Consider the following 26,471-nt stretch of genomic DNA (forward strand, 5'->3'; position numbering starts at 1 on the left):
GTTTTGTAGAGGAAGAAACTGAGAAGTAACCTGGAATAGTCTTTCATTTACTTAAATTATACCACTTTTTGACCAAGCTATTTTTAAAATGTCTTTTGGGGGATTGCCTTTAGAGATATTCATTTGTATCTCTCTAGTGGAAGTAAATCTTTATCTTTTATTGTTAGATTTGATTTTTTGAAAATAACCAAAGGTCACAGGGCTCCATACTTGGTGAGTCAGGTGAGTGATCAATACTCACTAGCATTTGTATAAGACAGTTTGCAAACTCTTTGCATACATCATCCCCTTGGATCTCACTGTGAGGTAAGAGACTCAGAGAGGTTCACTGATTGGTCTTGGTTATGTAGCAAATGTAAAAGGTAGGAGTCAAATCTCAGCTTTCCTAATCCATATCCAATGCTAGCCACTATTCCATGCTGCCTCATATCACCAGTAGAGGAAGAAGGATAGGTACCATCAAATTGTTTATATGGTCTGTGCTCCAAAATAACATATAATGATTAAAAAATTGAAGCAAGTTTTATTTTACTGTCTTCTGACTGATTTAGAAACCATTGCCTAAAAAGGATTTTTTCAAAATGTTTGGAGAAATAGTATCTTTGGCATAAGTGTTGAGATCCCCAGTGGGATTGCTTTGAAAGAGACAACACTCATTTAAATATAACTCCATTTTAGGATTGCCATGGAGATAAAAGGCATTTGCCAGAATTAATCAGGACTGACCTTATGGATTTAGTGCAATGTCCTGCCCTCACATTGAAAGAAGATAAAAATGTACAGCTATAAGTACAATGGTGATGAGTACAGCATTTGAGTTGAATAATTCACTGCAAATATTCTCATACAGTGATAAACTGCTGAAAAAAGAGAGATTAGGTCAAAGGAGGAACAATGTGTAACCTGAGAAGGCATTTATTTATTTATTTATTTATTTATTTTTTAAACCCTTAACTTCTGTGTATTGGCTCCTAGGTAGAAGAGTGGTAAGGGTGGGCAATGGGGGTCAAGTGACTTGCCCAGGGTCACACAGCTGGGAAGTGTCTGAGGCTGGCTTTGAACCTAGGACCTCTTGTCTCTAGGCCTGACTCTCAATCCACTGAGCTACCCAGCTGCCCCCCTGAGAAGGCAATTTAAAAAAAATATTAATGCTTTACACCCAGAAGGAAACTTTCTCCCCTCTTGTCCAGTTGTCTTACATTTTACCCAAAGGAGTAGTAGTCTAGAGGCTTTTATACTTTGTTTCAGGTTATTAATCCTCTGTTTATAAATCTTTTCTGTAAATCAATTCCTTGTGGATTAATTAATATTCTCACCAAACGAATAAAAATATTTTGGTCTCCAGGGAGATAAAGCATTATTCTCCTCTTTCCCAGATTTCTCTCAGAGTCTAGAGGTGTGTCCTGTTTTTTTCCCTGACTGAACAGTTTACTGATCTTCTAATCATGACACTAGCATTGATTGTACAACAAGGGTTAGTGGCTACTAATTTCTTTTATATTAAAGAAAATAGAAAATATGAAAACAGAGGAGGAAGAAAAGGGTTGAAGTTCATTGACTATGCAGCAGTCAACACCAATTGCTTCTGACTCAATAAGCAGAAAAGTTTTTCTATTAATATTGCTTCCCCCTTTATTTGAAGAAGGGAGGGATAGATGTTAAAAGTATCACTCCATTAGAGAAAGCATCCCTATTGACTTGGAAGTAAGGGAGAAGAGTCATGTCTCTAAGCTTGGATTTTCTCACAAATCACTGTTCCTACATGTGAAACAATACCTTTGTCAGCTTAATCAACTATAATTCAATATTTTGTCATAGGTCCTCTGAAAGAAAATCTTGAGAAGACAAGGGACACCCACAAAAAATCTGGATGCCCTGATTCTCCCACATGATACCAAGACAGAGGAATTTTAGTGCTTACTCTTTCTCTTTCTGGGACTCCATTTTTGCAGTTCTGCAATATAGATACTAGGTTCCTTGGAGATATCTCTCATATCCATAGATATTCCCATGCAATTTTCTATAGTATAAAGCTTCTGATCATTTTCATATTACTACCTCACAGAATCTCACACAAACATAAGAGGCTTAATAACATTCATTATTACCATGCATTTAGGCTACTGCAGTAGCTTTCTGCTGTAGTCATTAATAAGGTTCTAATTCTGTGGGAAATGGGATTGCTTCATTTTTTTTGTATTTGTATCCCAAATGCCTAGGAAATCATAGATAGGTACACAATGAATGCTTATTGATATGTATCAATTAAAAACATTTTTTTCCATTATTTGGTTTTTGATTTGGTAATTGATTTTCTCTAAGTGAAGTTAGGATCACATCAGTACATTAAGAAGTAAACTTAGATGGTTTTCTTTTGGCCCTAGGTTAAACTTTAAATTAGCCTGTTTGGCTTTCATAGTTCCTTTCCAGTTGGCCCCAAACAACCTTTGCAGCCTTTTTACTCTTCTATATTACTCTCCTCCTTGAGTTCTCTAATGCAGTCAAATTGACCTTTCTTATTTTTCTTCTTACATGACACTATTTTCTGTCTTTCTGTCTTTGTACTGGCCATCCCCCATGTCTACCACGAGCATTCTCTTCAACTCCTCCTCAAACACCACTCTCCCTTCATATATTTTTTTTTCATATGCTCCATCTCCTTCTCTTTCTAACCATCCCCATGTTAAGGCCACTTTCCATGTAAGCCCTTTCTTCATTCCCACTATTTTCAGCTGTTAGTGTCTTTCATAAATACACACACTTGCAATTTTAAAAATCAACAAAAATAACTATTGATAAAGTGTTTTAAAGTTTACAGATCTTTATACTCATTTGATCCTTATAACAACTTTGGTGTCTAGGTGCCATTACTAACCTTGATCTACATATGAGGACATGGAAACACCAAAAGATGAAGTCTTGTCCTTGGGCACACAGCTACTATATGTCTAAGGCAGAATTTAAATAATGTTTTTGATTCCCACTCCTGTACTTTACCCACTGTTCAGTCTAACTGCTGCAAAATTATTTTGTATTTTTTGTATGTACATACAGTATGTTCATGTACATGTTGCTGCCCCCTTCACACACACACACACACACACACACCACAAAATGGAAGTTCATTGAAGGAGGGATTTTTTTTTTCATTTTTTTCTTTATCTTTCCAGGGCCTACCACAGTACCTATTATACAGTAGAAACTTAGTGGATTCTTATTGGTTGATTAATTGTTTTATTTTATTGCCTTTTACAAGTATTTTTGAGGGTATATTGCCTATAAAGGAAAAAGGAAGTATAGAGATAATCTTGACTATAGTAGCATAGATAGATAGATAGATAGATAGATAGATAGATAGATAGATAGATAGATAGATAGATAGAATTGATGAATAGATATCAACTTGAGAGGAATTCTCTTTTGCCCAATCCTGGAGATTTATCCTTTCAACATTTTGACGCACATCTTGAATGGAGGCATAGGTGGCATAATGATGAACTTTGCAAGTGGCATAAACTTGGGTGAGATAGCTGATAATTTGTTTGAGAATCAGGATCTAAAAAAAAACACACGAGGACTAGGATGATGGGTTAAAGTTACAATGAATTTTAAATAAACAAATGTAAAGTCTGAAATAAGGTAAAAAAAACAACTTCACAAGTCCAGGTTGGGAGAGAAATGGCTAGATAGCAATTTTACTGAAGAAAAAAATGATCTGATTGTTCTGATGGCCTTCAAGGTTAATAGGAATCAATAATAAACTGAGCCACAAGAAAAGCTCATGTGATTTTAGGATATATTAGCAAAAGCATAGTGTCCATAAAACAAAGAAATTAATGTGTGAATTTACTGGCATCTCTTTGTGAATTATCTTTAATATGTCCTGAATATATCTTATTTGGACATGTTTATTTGCATTTGCATGCTTCATTAGTCTGGGAGCAGGAACTTTTTTTCCAATCTTTGTATTCTTGGTGCTTAACACATTCCAAAAGTTCTACCTTTAGTCACATTTTGTCTTATCTGTTGATCATTATCAAAACATGGAACAATAAGCAACAACTGGAGCAGATTGACCTAAGGATTTGGGGAGGAGAGGCTGAAATTGTTCCCTTTATACTTTAAAGACAAAGGGAAAAGAGAATTTATTTCAAAGAAACATTGTAGGCCTATTTCTGAACTTCCTTGCTTCCTTTAATTCCCAACTAAAATTTAACTGTCTACAGGAAACCTTCCCCAAAATCTCTTAATTATTTTCTATTTATCTTCTAACCTGCTTGCTTTGTTTATATATTTGTACATTGTGGTCCCCGTTAGATTGTAAGTTTCTAGAGGATAGAGGGTGCATTTTGGCTTTTTTTTTTGTATCCCCATCACATAAGGCCTGCCACATAGTAGGCAATTAATAAATGTTTATTGATTGATTGATAGAATTCTCTAATGGGATCCCCAAATCCTGAGCCAAAAGTCATGCAACATAATTAAGTTAGGAACTTCTGTTATTAACCAAAGCCTATCTGTCTATCTATCTATCTATCTATCTATCTATCTATCTATCTATCTATCTATCTATCTATCTACTATCTGTCTGTCAGTATGTCTAATTATCTACCTATATCTCTGCCTGAATGTCTATGTATCTGTCTATATAACTATGTATGTATGTATGTATGTATGTATGTATGTATGTATGTATGTATCTATCTATCTATCTATCTATCTATCTGCCTATCTGTATTTTTTGCCTTAAAGATCCTAGCCCAATAGGTTCTGCCCATTGAAAGAGCCATTTTAAATCTTTGAATGTTCTCTCTTTCTCCCATAAGTTGGATCTCCCCAACTACCAAGAAAATCTAGTAGCTCTAGTAGACTTTATCAACTAATCAACCAACATTTACTAAGTACCTACTACATTCTAGGCCTCGACTAAGACATAGAGGATACAATTACAAAGAATAAAACAATACTCATAAAGAATTATGGTTGTGGGAAAAATAATAACTGTCTATATGTGTATAAATATAGTATGTAAGTGTATTCACACACATATATGAGAAAGACAGCAAGAATATTATATATACATCTATATAATTTCTATATCTATGCATGATAGTGATTTTAGGATGATGTACATATATAAAGGTATAGAGATAATACAGAAAATATTCTCATATAAAATATATATGTATAAATAGGTATAAGTCTATACAAACTATACACATATGGGTATTGGGTGTATATAAACATATATAATATACATGATCTCCTGCTATGCTTTTAATGTGTATCCATTTGAAACAAAATATCATGAACATGCTTTGTGAATATTACCTTTTTACTGCTTCAAAATTATTCTAGGAAAATGTCATTCTAAAATTATCATTGCCCACAACTATAGAAATTAAAAAGGAACACAATAACCTCATTCTACAGTGCTCCCTGGTATAATATAGAAGCAGCATCCCTCTCTACTTCCCTTAGCTTATACAATCAATTGTACTAAAAGCTATAGAAATGTCAGATGACTACTTCAGCTCTTGAAGTAGTCAGAAAATAATCATTGTTTCTTTCCCTTTGACATTCTGATGTATCTCTTTGACGTTCTGATGTATATTGGGATAAAATAGGAAAAAAAAGCATTTCCAGTTATTTCTAGAGAAGATACTTCTAATATTCCTGTTGTGAAATCACTTAAATCAACTATTATATTTCACCCATCTCCCCTAAAGGCCTTGTATGACACAGCTTACCGAAATTATAATGACCAGAGCTTACCAATGCTATGCTTCAGAGTTCCTACCAAGAACAATCTCTCATGTTCTAATTGAAAAAAGCCCCACATAGAACAATAACCAGGCTATGGACTTATTTGTCTTGTAAATGCTTATCGAAATCTAGACAGAGATAGTTGAAACTTATCTTGAAGCATTCTCCCATTAAGATTAGCATCTGTTATTGATCAAGGAGAAGGATGTTGCAGGATGAAAAGCCTGGCAAATCTTAAAGCATCTTTGAAAAAACTGCTTTCAGAGTATCCAGAGTCATTTTTTCAATCCATTCAGCATAATCATTTGCTTGAGAGGGATGGTATGTAATGTTGAGAGCTTAGGTAAGGTATTTCTTCACAGATTTCTTAAATGAAATTAAATTAAATAGCTTTTTGGAAATAACAGTTTTTGGAAATCCATGTCTTATAAATCATCGATATGGCATTGTATCTGTTGCAAAAGAAGTTTGAGACAAGTAGAAGCACTTCAACACATTATTTTTGAAGGAGGCTACTACAAAGAAGAAAGACTTCCAGCAAAATTAGCATAGATTAATGGCAAAGTCAATTTGGTCACTTCCCATGGAAAAGTTGGAACTTTAGGCAGGTTAATTTGGACTGTTCTACAATATTAAAATCTATTACAAGCCTTTAAATACGCCAATGTTTCATAAGAACAATCCTCAGATTGTTTTGCAATTCAGACAACAAATAAAAGGAGCACTTTCTGGAATACCATAATTTCCTCATGTTTACCTTTCTACCTTTATGGGCAAATAACACCTACTAATGCTTTGTGAAAATGTTCATTTTTCTAGGCAATTTCTCAGCTGGTGGCTTCTTTCACACTTTTATATTTTGAAGACACCGGATAATTTGAGATTTATATAGTTAATGGTATGATTTGAAAAGCCTTAAGAAGTACCTCATAGAACTGTTTTAACAGCAAATCATTTAATGGAGGTGGCAGGTTCTAATTCCTGCATGATTGATTTTCAACTAAGGAAGGAGTCAGAGGTAGACAATTCCACCCCCTTTTTTTGGGTTGAAATGATATTTGAAGCTCTGGAGAGGTTACATGACTTTCTCAAGGTCATAAAGGTAGAGTATGGGTTTCTAATAAGATCTTTTGCTTCCTAGATCAAACACTCATATCACTAAACCAGGATGTGGCAGAAGATCAATAAAACATCAGGATTTGGTAGTTTTTGGTTATCAATTATTTTCTCTATATATAACATAATATAGTAACAACAATATAATAAATATGCTTTATTATAAATATATAATACATTATAATTAATAAGTTTATCAAAAACCATGTTTTAAATTTATTTTTAGTTAATAACCATCACTAATGTTGTAGGAAAACACACTCAAGTTCATAACAGTCTTGTCCCAAAAATAAGAGGCTTAAAATTCCTATCAGTCCAGAAGTATGAAAGAATTTTATTTTAAAGAAGAAATTTTTAACATGATATAAAAACCTAGGCTGCTAAAATGGCCTAGATCTGTGATGGTAAACCTCTGGCATGTGTGCCAGAGGGGGGGCATTCAGAGCCTTCTCTGTGGGCACACGCACCATCACCCTAGCACAGAGTTCACCAGAGTTCATTACTAGAAAGCCAAAGGGTCACAGGGCCAGATTGCTCCCCTCCCCCTCTTCAATGGTGACTGAGAACATTTTTACATCACCTACCCCTCTAAAAGTTAACCATCATTGGCCTAAGGACTAATGCAATAGCCTTAGGCTAGTGGAATAGCATGGGAGTTAGTGGTATAACCCCATAACCATGGGCTAATGGAGTAGACCCAAAATCCTGGGCTGATGGAATAGCCCTCAGTTGTGTAAAGGCCTTGGGGCTAATGGAATAGGCTTGGAGCTGGTGGAGTGGGCCCCAGAGTGGCTCAGGATTTTCATATTTATTGAGGGTCTCTGTGTTTTTCATTTCCCATTCTAGGGTAAATCTCCACCTTTTCTCAGAATAGCCCTCCCCTGGGCATTATGGGACATTAGAGGTGTGGTTTGAGGTTTAACACTTCATAGGTGATCTTGAGGACCCCAAAAAGGGAATAAAGAGAATATGCAGGTTTGGGGATTCACCTGGACTGTCAGAGCCCTTAGTGCACATGTATCATATTCCCCCCATTTTCCCACCTACCATAAATTATCATTATAGAAGAGTCTTGCTAGCCTTCTGAAATGTCTTCAACAAAGAACTTAGGAAGGATGTAATACAGTAGAAAGCCACTCTAGATAATTAACAATGCCTAAGTGTAGAACTAAGGTAAATATAGAACAAAAGAACTATATAAGCAATAAATAATACAGAAGAGCACAAAACTGGTGCATAGTACAGAACAGTGCACAAATATTATGAGTGATTAATAAACAGAATGGCTAACTGATCAATCATATAGATTCTGAAATTTTCTCTTGACTATAGCAGAAACCACAGATTTTGCAATTTATGCTTAACTAGTGCTAACTGGTGAGAAATACACAATTTCAGAACATGAGTATCCTGCTTCTATCACTGCCATTTGTCCACTTACTTCACTAACCACAACAAAATTTAGATAAACAAATACATAAAAAAATTACATGCTATGCCATAAACTCCACATTGTTTGCAATTTGCTGTGTTGATAATAATTAAGACATTCATAGCTGATCATCATATATTATTGTTATTACAATTTACACTATTTTCCTGGTTCTGCTCACTTCACTTTGCGTCACTTCATATAAGACTTTTCAGTTTGTTGTTGTTGTTGGTGATGGTGGTGGTGGTGGTGTGTGTATGTGCATGCATGTGCTTGTGTGTGTGTGTGTGTGTGTGTGTGTGTGTGAGAGAGAGAGAGAGAGAGAGAGAGAGAGAGAGAGAGAGAGAGAACCAGAGAGACAGATACTGTCTTCTTCATCACTTCTTATGTCACAATGGAATTTCATTACACTCACAAACCACATCTTGTTCATTCATTCACCAACTGATGGACATCTCCTTAGTTTCACTATCTTTTCCATTGCAAAAAGAACACCTATAAATACTTTAGAACAGAGGTCAGCAACATATGGCTCTCGAGCCATATCTGGCTCTTTTGAGGGCCAGATATGGCTCTTTCTGCAGGAGCCATAAAGTCATTTTTTTTTCAGGCACTGTTACAGGAGCGCGCACTGTGAGCACTGAGAGACAAACTGCGGCACAGTAACTAACAGTTTGCGCATGACATCGTGCGTCACATGATACGTCAACATCATGATGTGTAGTGCAGAGGTGCAATCAACCCTGCAAAAGGCTAACTGCAGAATTTCTGGCAGTTGAGAGGGTTTAGAAACCTAACTAGAGGCAGTTGATCAGGGAGGCTCGGTCAGAGCAGAAGGGTCAACTGAGCTCAGTCTTTGGGCTGAAACCTGGCCTCGAATCTATGCCTTTTCTCTTGAGATTTTGTAGCTTAGCTAATTCCTCTGGATCTCCCTGACCTTCCCTATTCCATTCCCCATTTCCTTTCCTAATTTCCTGTGGGTTTTGGGAGAAGGGTGGATTTGGGTGGTAGCAACCAAACTTTGAAGACTTAGGTTTTCCCCATCGACAAGTAGGGTTTACCCTTGATACAAATTATCTCCTGGTTCATTGTGTATAACTTCCCTAACCTTAAAGGCAACAAAGCCTCCCGGGCTGAGTGGGAGCAGGCTCTTGCTCAGTTTGCCCCATTCCTGTGTCCCTTCCCCACCTGGAGCTTCTCCCTAGGTGTTGGTTAGGGAAACCTCATATCCCTCTGTCCTTTATAATCAAAGCTGAAACTTAACAAACCCTGTTGTTATTTAATCAAACCTTTTGCTAAATAGTTGGTTGAATGATAAAAGAGGGATAAGGAGAGAAAGGAATAGTTTCTCTTTGGGTCCTGAGGGGAGTTGGAGGCGTCCATCTTGGAAGAAGTGGTGATCTCTATACTTCCTCTGAGAAGCCCTTCTATTTCATAGACAGGGAAGAGCCTTGGGTCTCTTTCTTTGTGAACTTGACTAGAAAGCCCTCTAGTCAGATTCAAACCATTTCTGACTGGCCCTAACCTTTTGTCTGTAGAAGTGCCCTTCCTGCCTAAAAGGGTTCAGCCTGTTTCCCTTCAGTGTCCTCTGTCTCAAGCCTGTGTACCCAGTCTGTGTCTCCCTGTTGCAGCTGCCTGCCCAACTACCTCATCCCCATCCTCTCCCCTTGCCGCTCATTATACTTCATCCTCTTATATTTCCCTAAACTCAGTCGTTCTCTTACATCTCTCCTACCGCCTCGATCTATTACCTCCACTATTGCACCCTCCTTTCCCGCCTACTGACTTAAGGACCCACAAACCCCATCCACATGCTTTATTCCTTTATTACAGACATCACATGTCACATACCTTTCGGTACCGCAACTATCTTCTAAGATAGAAGCTTCCTCATTGATATTGCCAAGCAAGATGAATCTTGGTCTTTAGTTCGGCTTGGTAGGTGCACTGTGTGTTCCTCCTTCTGCCCTCCTTTTACTCTTTCCACACCTGTTACTGACATCTTGGGGTTCTGTATAGTGATTGGTCACTTTTGTCTACATTCTCTACCCCTCTGCCTCTGATTTACATGGCTTTGTCTCAGTGTATTTATACATTTACAATCCATCCCTGGAACTGTCTCACTTGTTTTACCTATTCTGCTGCTATATTGATTTTTCAGTGAGGACACTGTCTTGTTTGTTACCTCTATTCATGGGGTCTGCACTCCCTATTTGTGGGATTGTTATTGTTTTTAACTTTTCTACCTGCTCTTAAAGGGGAACTATAGCCAGATTACATCTTTACATATGCTTCATCAGTGAGAAGCATTTCTCCCCAGTAGTTGTTTCATTTGATACATAATGATTGAGTAGGCAGCACTGATAAACACCTGTACAAGGAAATATGTATGATGTGTCCTGGACAGTTTTCCATGAAAAGTTACCCTCCTCCCCCACTACTTACTAATGCCTGCACACAAGTCACGTTATTTTCTGTAATCTCCTGATCTCCTACTTAATTTATGTGGCTAAATTAACCAGCAGGCCGGCAGCTTTTTCTTCTCCTGTTGCCTGACTTCAGAGAGGGAGAGGAAAAAGTATTCTTCCCTGAAATTTTCTCTCTTTATTTCAGCAATTTTCTTAGTGTAAAGGAGTTTTATATGTATATGTGCAGTTATATGAGTACTATAGTGCCCCTTTAAGTCTTGTTTTTTGATTAATAAAATAGCTTGAATTCGATGTTTTTCTTTCTTTTTGTTTTCACAGCTGGAGAAGGGGACAGGCCCTTGCTGGTATTTAACTTCAAATTTTCTAATTAAACTGAACTGCACTTTCCTTCCTTTTAATAAAGTAGTCAGCTAACTAATTGCAGAAGCCCTTTTATCGAAGAAGATGGCTAAAAGAAGAGGAGTATTAAAGGATGACGAGTATCATACTTTTCAGCTGAAATGGACAGAGGAATTTGCCTTTGTGGAAAGAGCAGGGTCATCGATGAAACAGTCAAATATAAAGCGACACGTTGACCTATGCCATACTACATTTGCATCAAAATATCCTGCGGGGGACAACAGGAAGAAAGCATGTGAAGAACTACTGTGCAGAGTGCAAGCTAGTCAGCAGCAACTCTGTGTTTCTGTGTTTGGACCCAACAAGGTGACTGGAATTCGGCTAGCTTTGCTGCTACTTTAGCAATTGTGAGAAATGAAAAGCCATTCATAGATGGGGAGTATGCCAAAACATTCATGCTTTATGTTGCCATTGAACTTTTTGATGACTTTTCAGATATAGACAAGATAATCAAATGAATAAAAGGCATGCTTCTATTGGCAAAAACTGTTCACAATTGTATGATAATGATGGCAAATCAAATTGAGGAAACAAAACTGAAGGACATAAATGCAGCACTATTCTTTTCTCTTGCTGTGGATGAGTCAACAGACATAAGCCATTTATCCCATTTCAGTGTGATTTCAAGGTATGCTGTCAGTGACACACTATGTGAGGAAAGTCTTGCTGTTTTGCCTTTGAAAGGGACAACCAGATGGAAGGATTTATTTAAGTCTTTCACTGACTTTGCTAATGAAAAAAATCTACTGATGGATAAACTTATTTCAGTGAATACTGATGGTGCTCCGTGCATGGTGGGGAAAAACAGAGGATTTGTAGAGCTTCTTCGTGAACATGAAAAGAGAACCATCCTAAGTTTTCACTGCATCCTACATCAGGAGGCGCTTTGTGCTCAGATGTGTGGCAAGCAGCTTGGTGAGGTGATGTCGCTGGTCATTCAGGTGGTCAATTTTATTGTTACCTGAGCTTTAAATGATCGCCAGTTTAAAACACTGCTGGAAGAAGTTGGGAATAATTATCCTGGTCTGCTTCCGCACAGCAATGTGTGTTGGTTGTCAAGAGGGAAGGTGCTCAACCATTTCACAGCTTGTCTGAGTGAAATACGGACTTTTCTTGAAATGAAAAATGTCGAGCATCCTGAGTTAGCCAACACTGAGTGGCTCCTGAAGTGAATAAAATGCTTATTGTTTCCCTATTATGAATCAAACTTGAATTCTTGTTGTAAATCCAACCTAGTCACTATATGTGATCTCTGAAATATTATTATTATCTCATTGTTAATATTTTAATTAAAATTTTTGCATCAATATTCACTAAGTAAATTACTGTATAGTTTTTTTGGTTGTTTTTTTTTTCTGTTTTGAATCTCCCTGGTTTAGATATCAAGATAATATTTGTGTCATTGAAGAAATTTCATAGGGCCTTTCTTTCCTTCTTTTTTTAAACAATTTATGTAGTATTAGAATTAATTGTTCCTTAAGTAATAAAATGGGCTCATAATTGCATCTAGTTTTGAGGTTTTGTTCTTTGGAAGCTCACTTATAACTAACTCAAATTATTTTTCTAAGATGAGGTATTTAAATATCCCATTCAGTAAATCTGAGAATTTTTTTATTTTGTAAATATTCAATGATTTCAATTATATTATCAGTTTTATTGGCATATAGTTGGTCAAAATGCATCCAAATAATTATTTTTATTACTAAGTAATTGTTTTTAATTCTTACTAATATGTTTTAAATTTATTTTTTATCATTTTTTATTTTGGGAATTTTGTTTACTTACTTTTTTATACAGTTTAGACATTGATTGTCAATCTTAAAAACAGATTTTAAATTTCTTTATTATGTCAATGAGGTAGTAAGATGCCTCGGAGGATAGAGCACTACTCCTGGAGTCAGGAAGACAAGTTCAAATCTGGCCTCATATCCTCAATATAATTGTGTGACTCTGAACAAGTCCCATAACCTCTGTTTACCTTAATCTACTGGAGAATGAAATGGAAAACCATTCCAGTATCTTTCCCAAGAAAACTCTATACAGGGTCATAAAAAGTTGGACACAAACACAACCAAATTACTGAACAATAAAAATTAGTTTAATAGTTATTTTACTTTCAACTTTATTAATCTCTCCTCTGATTTTCAGGATTTCTTTATAAGAACATATATAAAAACCCATAAGTTTTTCTAGTTTTTTTGTGATAATCTTGTTTATAATTCTTATGATACAATATATTACATTATGTTACATTACATTATTATCATATACCACAACTGGTTTATTTCTTTCCCAAATGATGAATATCCCTTCAATTTCCAGTTCTTTGCTGCCACAAAAAGATCTGCCGTAAATATTTTGTACAAGTAGGTCCTTTCCCCCATATTTTATCTCATTGTTTATATTGATCTAGTAGTGATATTGCTAGGTCAAAGAGTCTAAACAGTTAGATGGTCTTTTGGACATGTTTCCAAAATCCTCTCCAGAAGGTTGAATTATTCACAGATTCAACAACAGTATATTTATTTCTCATTTTTTCCATATCACCTTCAATTTTTATCATTTCCTTTTTTTGTCATATTAGTCTGATAGATGTGAAGTGGTACATTAGAGATGCTTTTAATTGAATTTTTTTTCATATGACTAAAGATAATTTTAATTTCTTTATCTGAGAATTTCCTGTTCATATCATTTGATCACTTATCAATTGTGGAAAACTTTGTATCCTTATAAATTTGAGTTAGTTTTCTATGAAATGAAACCTTTGTCAGAGACATTTAGTAAAATTCCTGCTCCTCACAGTTTGTTGTTTGCCTTCCAATTTTGGTTGCACTGTTTTTGTTTGTGCAAAACCTTTTGAATTTAATACAAAGTTATCTACTTTACATCTCATAATGTTCTCTATGTCTTATTTGGGCATAACTTCTTTCTCAGTCATAGATCAGATGGATAAGCTAATGTATGCTTCTCTGATTTGGTCATGGTTTCACTCTTTAATTCTAAATCATATATCACTTTTGACTTTATTTTGGTATATGATGTGAGGTGTTGGTCTGTGCCTAGTTTCTGTTATACTGTTTTCAATTTTTTACCAAAAGTTTTGTCAAATAGTGAGTTATTCTTCCAAAAGTTTTGTATCTTCATGTTTCTCATATCCTATATTACTATGGTCATTTACTACTCTGTATTGAGTGCTTAATCTGTTGAATAGCTCTACCACTCTATTTCTTAGTAAGTACCAGATTATTCTGATGGTTGCTACTTTATAATAATACAGTTTCAGTTTTTACCCTTTCAGTCAGCAATACCAGTAGTAGGTCTCTATCTAAAAGAGTTCAAAGAACAGAACTTCTATATACAAAAATATTTATAGCAGATCTTATTTCTGGTTATAAGAATTGGGAACTGAGAGGATGATCATCATTGGAGAATAACTGGAAAAGTTGTAATATTCGTGATTCTTTGTCATAAGTTCCTCAGAATTGTCTTGGGGCTTTGTATTACTGAGAGTAGCTAACTCTATCACAATTGATCATCCCACAATATTGCTGTTAGTGTGTACAATGTTGTATACAATGTTTTCCTGGTTTAGCTTATTTCACTCTGCATCAGCCCATGAATATCTTTCTGGTTCTTCATTAAATTATCCTGTTTGAGTTCCATGGGTGGAGCCAAGATGGTGGAGCAATCCAGAGCAGCTCCATGCCACCAAGAGAATCCTCTTTGACCAAAATTAAAATATCACCACCAAATGAATACAGGAATGAAAGAACCAACAAAGAGACAGAGTGGAACAATTTTCAAGAAAAGAAAAACCCAAAATGTAGGCAGAGAACAACTGGAGCACTAGGTTGAGAGTAGAGCAGAGCCATGAAGAGTAGCAAGGAGAGAAGAGCAAGTCAAGAGCAAGCAACACCCCCTCCCACCCCACATTTACTGTCCAAGGTTCTGGAACCTATGCCCAAATCAACATCCAGATCTTGAGATCCTGCCTAGACAAATAGTGGTACAAGCCAACCCATACTCTCTGAAATTTCAAACAAGTGGAGAATTCCAGAGCCCTGTCCTGGGAATTCTAGTCTAGGCTTGAGATAAGAACTTAGTTCACACTTTGGAGTGGTTGATAGTACTAAGTACTAAGTATTGATGTTTTTGTCTAATGCTTAGAGCAGAACTCCAAGCCAGAACAATCAAGGGTGTGCCTGATTGGATCAAGTATACAACCCCTGACCTTATCAAGGTCAGAGTGAGATCAAAAGCTTACACCTAAGCCTGAGGCAAGCCTTTATAGTAAAGAATGTCTATGGATTACAAAGAACAAGGTATAGACACAGAAGGGGACAGTGAAAGCAAAGGGAACATGTAAAGTCCAAAAGAAAAATATGGATTGCACAATGATTCTGGAAGAGCTCAAAAAGGACTTTAAAAATCAATTAATAGGGACAGAAGAAATGTAGGATGGAGCTATCCTGTTCATCATTCCTTATAGCCATTCCCCAATTTATGGATATCCCTTCAATTTCCAGTTATTTGTCACCACAAAAAGAGCAACTATGAATTAAAAATAAATATTTTAAAAGAACAAAAAGGGTTGTTATTGATTTTCCAACTAATTTTAATCTATACTTAAAAGACCTGTTATTGAATGTATTCCAAAGCCATTGTCAGAAAATATATATTTTATATTTCTGCTTTTCTTGTTTTTTCTTAAATTTTGAGGCCCTGGTACATTGTTAATATTTGTGAATGTGCCATATACAGCTAAGAATAGCTATACTTTTTATAGAATTATTCAATATTCTTCACAGATCTAACACTTAACTTTGAAAAATCTATTCATCTCCTTAATTTCTTTCTTACTTATTTTATGTTTCAATATATTATGTCTGAGAGAGATAAATTTAGTTCACTCACTAAAGTAGTTTTATTGTCTATTCCTTCATTTAACTCATTTAATTTTATTTTAATCATTTGGTGCTATGCCACTTGCCACACATACAGTTATGTTCCTTGTCTTATGGTAGTTTTTAAGCAAAATAGTTTTCCTTATTAACTCTTAAGGCTATTTTTATTTTTTTTACTTTAATATCATTTCAATTGCTTTATTTTACTGAAGGTAGAGCATAATAAATTTTAATACAGTATCATATTTTAATTAAATGTATACCTTTCTGTTTAAAATGTGTTTCTTGTAAGCAATATTTTGTAGGATTCAGATTTCTAATCTATTCTACTATCATCTTTCATTCAATGAATGAAATTATTCCATTCACAGTCACAATTTTGATTGCTAACTGTATTTCCCACCAACGTATTTTCTAAAGCTGCTTTTTAAAAACTTTATCCTATCCTCACATAGTTTCCTCAGTCCACTACTTTTATTCCTCTCCCTTTCTTTTAACCCCTTTGCCCTAATTCCCTATTGAGCAAACTGAATTTCTATACTCAGGTATGTGTATATGTTTATTTTTACCTCTATGAAATAAATATGTAAGAGGATGACATTAAAATGTTGCCTGCTCAACACCACCACCACCCCCAGTGTTTCCTCCATTTTTAAAACTCTTTTTGTGCACCTTGTTGATATGATTTTATTTTCCCTCTTTTCCTCTACTTTCTTCCTTTCCCAGTGTGTTCCTTTTCCTAATCATTCCATTAATCTTTTGAGATCATCTCAAGGTAATAGAATTACACCCAAATTCTCTGTCTAATTAGAATTTCTCTAAAAGCCCTAGGGATAATAAAGTTACAAGGGCTTATTTGTATCTTCTTCCATGTAAAAATATAAACAATTTAACCTTGAATAGTCCTTTATGATTTCTCCTCATAGTTACCTTTTTATGCTTTTGAAATGTCTTTTGTTTGAATGATCATGTTTTCTAACCAGCTATGGTCTTTTTACCAGTAATGTTTGAAAGCACACTATTTCATTAAATATGAATCTTTCCTGTGTACAATTATATTCAGTTCACTAGATAGATTACTCTTGACTGTGTTTCTGAATCCTTGACCTTGCAGAATATCATATTTCAAGCCTTCTATTTTTTTATTACCTTCTTGACTACTAAATTTGTGGTTCCATAAGATTTGAATTCTTTCTTTCTTGATACTTAGAATATTTTCTCCTTTACCTGAGATTTCTGAATTTGGGTTCTAATATTTCTAGGAGTTTTCATTTTAGGGTGTTTTTTAGGAGGTGACTGGTGGATTTTTTTATTTCTATGTTTTCTTATTAGTCTTATATATCTCAGCAGTTTTCCTTTATAATTTCTTAAAATGCGAATCTTTTATATTTGTCCCTGGATTTCAGGTACTCAAATGATTTTTAAATTATCTCTCTTCAATCTGTTTTCCAGGTCAACTGTTTATCCTATGATATGTTTTCCTTGTAATCCTTCATGTTATTATTCATTAGCATTTCATGGAGATATTAGCTTCCATTTTACCAATTCTAATTTTTTAGGAATTATTTTCTTCAGTAATATTGTGTCCTTATTTTTCTCATTTGATTATTTTTTAACTTTCTTGCATAACTACAATATCTTCCTTATTTCCTCTATTACTCCTAATTTGTTTTTTTACTCTTTTTAAACTCTTTCTTTAATGCTTCTGAGAATTTTTTTTCAGCTTGCATCCAATCCATTGTTTTCAATGCTTTTTCCAGTACATAACTTTCAAATTATCTTATTCTATATGTCTTGAGCTTCCTTGTCCGCATAGTAGCACCTTATGGTCAATTTATTTTTTCATTTGTTCATTCTTCTAGTGTACTTCTTGACTTTGAACTTTGTTAGTGTTAGTCTCTATTGAGTTCTGAGGGTGAGGGTAGGAGATGTCTGATCTATGTTTCTTTTGATAACCATCAAGTCTCACAGTTCAGTCTGGGTGATAGGGTACAAGGTTTTAGTGCAGCCAAGATGATGTGATCTGAAGAGATTTTGGCTCATGGACTTCTAGAGTATGATCTCTGGAAAATTTTGACCCAGGTATGGATCAGTTTGACTGTGAGTGATTTAATTTCAGTAGACTGCTTCTGGAGTCACTGGGAGGCTGTGCAGCTTTAGTGACTGGCTTGCTTGGCTTGCCTTTGGTTTTGCTATCCTGCCCTGGTTATTCCATTGAAGGCTTCTGTGCAGGGTTAAAAGTCAGAAATGAGTACTTCTGCTTTTGGGCTCAGAGCCACAGTTAAGGTTTGAGAATTTTTTTATTTATCTATACTCATGTAAGGACTCTGATGCTCACACTTGCAACTTCTACCCTGGAACTCTGATCCAGAGCTGGGTAACAGGAGCCAGCTGGGATCTATTTTTCTTCCTACTACTAGGCATGAATAAAATCAAAGCCATGGTCTGGCCAGAATAACTTCTTTTTTTTAAATTTTAAACATTTATTAATATTCATTTTTAACATGGTTACATGATTCATGCTCCCATTTTCCCCTTCATCCCCCACACTCCCCTCACCCATGGCCGACACACATTTCCACTGTTTTTGTCATGTGTACTTGATCAAGACCTATTTCCAAACTGTTGGTAATTGCATTGGTATGGTAGTTTCGAGTCCACATCCTTAATCATGTCCACCCCAACCCAAGCAGTTGTTTTTCTTATATGTTTCCTCTCCTGCAGTCCTTCCTCTGAATGTGGGTACCGTTCTTTACCATAAATCCCTCAGAATTGTCCTGTGTCATTGCATTGCTGCTGGTACAGAAGTCCATTACATTCAATTTTACCATAGTATATCAGTCTCTGTGTACAGTGTTCTTCCGGCTCTGCTCCTTTCACTCTGCATTAGTTCCTGGAGGTCTTTCCAGTTCATCTGGAACTTCTCCAGTTTGTTATTCCTTTTAGCACAATAGTATTCCATCACAAGCATATACCATAATTTGTTCAGCCATTCCACAACTGAAGGGCATCCCCTCATTTTCCAGTTTTTTGCCACCACAAAAAGCACAGCTATAAATATTTTCATACAAGTCTGTTTATCTATGATCTCTTTGGGGTACAAACACAACAAGGGTATGGCTGGATCAAAGGGCAGGCATTCTTTTATAGCCCTTTGAGTGTAGTTCCAAATTAAAACTTAAAACATCTAATTTTCTTTTTTGAATGATAGCATTACTTTATGTTTGTAGACTTCCTTCTTTTCTGGAGGAATCAGTGTATTTTGTAGCCAAGATATAATTTAACTGAACAATTATTGTCCCATTTGCCTACTTTCAATCCAGCCAAAAAGACTGATGAGGGTTGGGAGAAAATCTTAATTCCGTGCTTAATAAGGCTAGTCAGAGCCCTGTTTGCTGTACCTCCTCTAGCCAGAACTCAAACTAGTCTTGATGATTACGCTAATTACATTTTAACTATGTCTCCTGTCTCACTGTTGTTTTTCATTTCCATGCTGTGGAAAGTTCCTAACTATCCCCTTATTTTAATCAAGAAAACCACCAAACTAAAAAAAATTAAGCTTACTATTGATGTAAGTGGAGGGTAGGGTTGGGATGATGAGAAGAAAGTGAAGGGGGACAGAAGTGGTAAGAATAATAGGAGCATGACTCAAAAAGTTTTTCTAAGTTCATCTCTTTTAGCTCTTAGCTTCTAGTCTTATTTTCTCTTTCAGGCAGATAGGTAGTTTTTCTGTTCTTAAGGAACCCCAAAAAAGGAAGTGGTACTTGCTAAAATGTTCCATTATGTAGTTAGAATAAGAAAAAAAATTTAAATGGGGAAAGAATACTCCATATTATTATGGAAAATAAGGCAAATCATGCTTCTCAATTTAGAAAAGATAATAAAAAATGAAAATAGTCAACAATGGAGAGTTTGTAGGAAGAAAGGTACATAAATGAATTGTTCATGGAGCTATAAATTGGTCCAATTATTCTGGAAAACAATTCGGAATTATGAGATAAAAATAACCAAACTGTTCAAACCCTTTTCCCAGCAATTGCTTTTACATACCTAAAGGAATTCAGAGTGATGAAGAGAGGCCTCAGATAATTTCAAAAAATTGTAACAGCATATTTTGTGTTTTAAAAAATTAGATAAATGAATGAAGAGTAAGTGCATATTGAAGTATTTGCTCATTAAATAAAGTTGGAATCAGAATTTCAAAAAATAAAGTGAATTTTTATCAATTGGGAATGGTTGAACAATGAAATATTCCTTTGCCATATAATGACAAATATGAATGGTTAAAAAATGGGATAACTTATATGAATAGATGTGGAGTGAAATACATAGAATTGGGAGAAACCTTTACATAATGACAGTAATACTGTAAAGAAAAGCTTCACTCTAAGATAGTCAAGCTGAATATTTATAATGACTGTTCTCTGTCCCAAAGAGCAAATGATAAAACATGCTTCTATCTATTCAATAGAGATAAGGGGACTAGGGGTAATGAATATGGTATGCTCTACCAAATGATATTACCTTGGTAGCCTGATTTTGCTTAACTGTTTTTTTTTATTATTATATCAATTGAGTATTGAATGAGAGAGGAATTAGATATCAGGAAGTAACTGACCAAAAAATGTCAGCAATAAAACTTCACAAAGCCCCATACCAAAATGCTAGAAATTCAGCAATAAATAGATGTTTGAAATCTGTGGGTCTGTTTGTCCATTTGAAAAATGGATTTCATTTTGCTTGGTAATTGTTTATACTTAAGAAATTGTTTGAAACCTCCATTTCTTGGGGCTGTTTTTATTTTCTGGAGTAAATCTATGATATTAACACAAAGAATTTATTAATTCTGAAAACTTTTTTCCACCCACATAATCCAAAATGGAACATATTTTAGTATTCTAAAAAGAAATGATTTTTAGCATTTTCACAGGTGACCTGCCTAGATTTTTACCTTTCATATCACATATTTCTCACAGAACTCTAAGATCTTTATTTTATCACTGTGTAAGTCTTATAATTGTGCTTCAGCATTCATTCAACTGCTGAGAATCCCACAGTCTGTGGAAACTTCTATAGGTTTGCAAAAGAACCTGCCATCAATGAAGAAGAGATCTAAGGAAAACAATAAAGAAAATGAAAACTTTCATCTAAGAGACTCAAACAGAGAGAAGGTGAAGCTGATGGTCACACAAGAAGTTAAATGCCAAGGAGGAAACACAATTCCAAAGCCCTCTCTGGCGCTATATTCCTAGTGTCACCCCAATTCTTGCAATATAACCTCATTTCTGGACCTTTGCTCTTTGTCTTGAAATGAGTTTTCCCAATTGGTTCATTCTGTGGGAACTAAGTCCTTACATGAAGGTTCCTATAAAGGAAGAAGCATGTTTCTTCAGTGTTCTACTGGGGATTGGGCCATTAAAATCTTACAAATTTAACCATGCATCTAATTTTTAGGTCTTCCATTTAACTTCTTTTTCAGTAAGTGATATTTCTGTGACTAATTAGTAAAGTCCAGAGAGAAGGAACTGTTTGTTTGTTTCTCTCCCTATGTGCATATATGTGCATGCATGCATGCAGGTATATTTTTATTTTATAAAGAGCAGTTACTATTGTTTGTTGTTGCTGATATGCATATATTTAAAGAACTATCCTTATTCTTGGTATCCTTAAAATAAAGTCAGTCACTCCATGTCTGGAATAGTCATTCTCCTTCTCCATGCCTCTTAGATTCCCTAACTTCTTCAAGATTCAGCCCAAATACTACACAGGACAACTTCCACTTTCCCTTAGCTACTGGAGTTTTCTTTTCTAAGATTTCCTTGCATCTGTTCTTTATGCTTCCTTTACACACCTACTTATTTACCTATCTATTTACATATTACATTTTTGCCTTCCCATCAGAAGGTAAGTTCTTTGGGACATGAAGCCATTTTTGTTTTATGTCCTTAGCCTTGGCCCAGTGGACTTAATGAGTGCTCATTGATTGAGTGGTTGCTCTTTTGCTTCCTAATGTTCTGTGAGCCCCCACCTTAAAGACTACACTCGCCTCAGGATTCTAATATGAGAGACTCCCATGGGCTGTGTCTATGGTAGTATTTCTCATAATAAAACTTCTCATGTCCTAGATCTCTGAACCACTGCTCCCATATGTTATTTCTGAGTACCTAAAGTCTGCCAGTTGTTTGCATGAGCTGCTTGGGATGAAATGCCCTCTCCTGACAAGTTATCTTGAATTTCAACAATAGTTCCCAGAGGGGGCAGGTGGGTAGCTCAGTGGATTGAGAGCCAGGACTAGAGATGGGAGGTCCTAGGTTCAAATCTGGCCTCAGACACTTCCTAGCTGTGTGACCCTGGGCAAGTCACTTGATACCCATTGCCTAGCCCTTACCATTCTTCTGCCTTGTAACCAATACACAGTATTGATTCCAAGAGAGAAGGTAAGGGTTAAAAAAAACAATAGTTCCCAGAGATAGAATCAATATGAATGGTGTTAAAATACAAATTTAAATTTTTCCCAGCACTTTAAAAAATGTAAGAGAAATTATCGGTAGTTAATTTGAAGGGAAATGCAGAATGAGAAAGACCAAGAAAAGACAGAGCATACTGCAAATACATAACCATCTAATTCTATCTAAATGCCTAGATGAAATTAATGAGAACTGATGGCACATTATTCTTCTCATTCTCTATGAAGATTTGTTGGTTTGGTGCTAGTTACCTCTACATTTAAAATTATATGTTCCTCTGGTTCTTGAGAAGGAATTTCAAGCTGAGAGAAACAGATATTTCAGAATAGAAGAGAAGGCAGAGAGATCTGGTGATACAGTATTTTAGAAATTATTGCTGTTCAGTCATTTTTAGTTGCATCTAACTCTTTGTAACCCCATTTAGGGTTTTATTAGTGAAAATACTGGAGTGATTTGCCAGTTCCTTCTCTAGCTCATTTTATTAACAAGAACTGGGACAAGCAGGGTTAATGACTTGCCCAGGATCACATAGCTAGTTAATGCCTGAGCCCAGATTTGTACCCAGGAAGATGAATGTTCCTTACTTCAGGCCTTACACTATCCATTGGACTACCTACCTGCCCTACATTTGAGGTCTAAGTCCAACAACCTATATTTTACTTTATAAATGTCTTCCTACAATGTCTTCTATGACTCAGACCAGATCTCTAGCTCCTGACCTGGATTCAAATTGCTTTAAACCACTAAGATCTCATCATATTCGACTATGCGCCCCTTCTCTCACTATGCTACCATACATACATTTTCCTGTTATGTGGCTATAAACTCTACTTTCACTCCTCTATTTACCTCACTCTTTCATGTCTTCCTATTCCTTCTAATCATCCTATATAATGAAGCCCATGGAGAATAAGAGAGTTGGTCACAGAGACTATAAATCTTTTGTAAATCTATTTTAGAATATTCTAAATGGGCCATTTTCGGGAAGGAATTTGGAATTGTGAAATAAAATGACTAAAATGTCCAACATGTTTTGACTTGGAGATTCCTATACTAGTTTATACCTTTAGGAGTCTGTTGATAAGAAGAAAGTCCCCATATCAACAAGATACTTATAACAGCATTTCTTTGTGACTGACAGACATGAAGTCCTCTTGCTGATCAGTGAAAAAGTTTAGTGATTTGAGGTACATTTTATAGGGAAAATGACATAGGCTAAGGGATTAAGTAAACTTTTTGCAGCGCCAATGATTAGTAATGATTTACAAGATAGAAACAATGGTTTTAGATTACCTCAGTGATTCTAAGTAGAGTTTCCTATAGGAAATCAAAGGTAAATATGTAACCATCTAGTCCAGATTCTCAGAGAAATATTTGCTTCGGTGAGTTTGTCTAGAACAGCAAGTTATTTACCAAGTACATCAGAGAGGTGTGGAAAGGAGTGGTTTGGGAGTCTCATTTAAGAAGTGATTCTGGAGGTTCCGCGTTAACATGGCAGCAGAGTAAAAAGCAGCTCTTAACCTCTCTTGACCGAAACATACAGGACTTCTCAAAGAGACATGAAAACAAACCCAGTCGACAGACGGACCCCACAACAGGGCTTCAAACCACTAAGATCTCATCATATTTGACTATGCGCCCCTTCTCTCACTATGCTACCATACATACATTTTCCTGTTATGTGGCTATAAACTCTACTTTCACTCCTCTATTTACCTCACTCTTTCAGAAGGAAACATGAAATATCTCAATGAGAAAGTGACAGACCAAGAAAACCAGTCTAGAAGAGACAATTTGAGAATCATTGGTTTCCCTGAAAAAGGAGAAATTAATAGAAATTTGGACTCCATACTAAAAGAAATTATTCAGCAAAATTGCCCTGAAGTCCTACAACAAGAGAGCAATATAGTCTCCGAAACCAATTTGTCAAAGAAGAAATCATAGAAACAATCAACAATTTCATTGAAGAAAATGACAATGATGAGACATCCTACCAAACTCTGTGGGATGCAGCCGAGGCAGTACTCAGGGGGAAATTTATATCCTTGAGTGCATATATTAACAAATTAAGGAGGGCAGAGTTTAATGAATTGGGCATTCAACTCAAAAAACTAGAAAGCGAACAAATTAAAAATCCCTAGATGAAAACTAAATTAGAAATACTAAAAATCAAGGGAGAAATCAATAAAATCAAAAGTAAAAGAATTATTGAATTAATAAATAAGACTAGAAGCTGGTACTTTGAAAAAACAGATAAAATAGACAAAATACTGGTCAATCTAATAAAAAAAAGGAAAGAAGAAAACCAAATTGACAGTATCAAAGAAGAAAAGGGAGACCTCACCTCTAATGAAGGGGAAATTAAGGCAATCATTAAAAACTATTTTGCCCAATTATATGGCAATAAATATGACAATTTAGGAGATATGGATGATTATTTACAAAAATATAACAGCAGAAGAAATAGAAAACCTAAATGATCCTATATCAGAAAAAGAAATTGAACAAGCCATCAAAGAACTTCCTAAGAAAAAATTGCCAGGGCCTGATGGATTCACAAGTGAATTCTATCAGATATTCAAAGAGCAACTAATCCCAATACTATACAAATTATTTGATATGATAAGCAAAGAAGGAGTCCTACCAAATTCCTTTTATGACACAAATATGGTACTGATTCCAAAGCCAGGGAGATCAAAAACAGAGAAAGAAAACTACAGAGCAATCTCCCTAATGAACATAGATGCAAAAATCTTAAATAGAATACTAGCAAAGAGACTCCAGAAAGTAATTAAGAATATCATCCACCATGATCAGGTGGGATTTATACCAGGAATGCAAGGATGGTTCAACACTAGGAAAACCATCCACATAATTGACCATATCAACAGTCTAACAAACAAATATCACATGATTATCTCAATAGATGCTGAGAAAGCCTTTGACAAAATACAGCACCCATTCCTATTGAAAACACTGAAAAGTATAGGAATAGAAGGACCTTTCCTAAAAATAATAAAGAGTGTATACCTAAAACCATCAACAAACATCATATGCAATGGGGATAAATTAGAAGCCTTCCCAAAAAGATCAGGAGTAAAACAAGGATGCCCATTATCACCTCTATTATTCAACATAGTAATAGAAACACTAGCAGATGCAATTAGAGAAGAAAAAGAAATTGAAGGTATCAAAGTGGGCAAGGAGGAGACTAAGCTATCACTCTTTGCAGATGATATGATGGTCTACTTAAAAAATCCTAGAGAATCAACTAAGAAGCTTGTAGAAATAATCAACAACTTTAGCAAAGTTTCAGGATACAAAATAAATGCACATAAATCATCAACATTTCTATACATTTCCAACACATTAGAGCAGCAAGAGGTAGAAAGAGAAACACCATTTAAAATCACCCTAGACAACATAAAATACTTGGGAATCTATCTACCAAAACAAACACAGGAATTATACGAACACAACTACAAAACACTTTCCAAACAAATAAAACTGGATCTAAACAATTGGAAAACCATTGGTTGCTCATGGGTAGGACGAGCTAACATAATAAAAATGACCATTCTACCCAAATTAATTTACCTATTTAGCACCATACCTATCAAGCTACCAAAAAACTTCTTTACTGAATTAGAAAAAAACTATAACAAATTTTATTTGGAATAACAAAAAATTAAGAATATCAAGGGAAATAATGAAAAAAAATGTGAAGGAAGGGAGCCTAGCAGTACTAGATATTAAACTATACTATGAAGCAGCAGTCATCAAAACAATATGGTACTGGCTAAGAGACAGAGGGGAGGATCAGTGGAATAGACTTGGGGTAAATGACATCAGCAAGACAGTATATGATAAACACAAAGAGCCCAACTTTTGGGACATGAATCCACTATTTGACAAAAACTGCTGGGAAATTTGGAAAACAATATGGGAGAGATTAGGT

This window comes from Gracilinanus agilis, chromosome 3, assembly GCF_016433145.1.
Source record: "Gracilinanus agilis isolate LMUSP501 chromosome 3, AgileGrace, whole genome shotgun sequence".
Lineage (NCBI taxonomy): Eukaryota > Metazoa > Chordata > Mammalia > Didelphimorphia > Didelphidae > Gracilinanus > Gracilinanus agilis.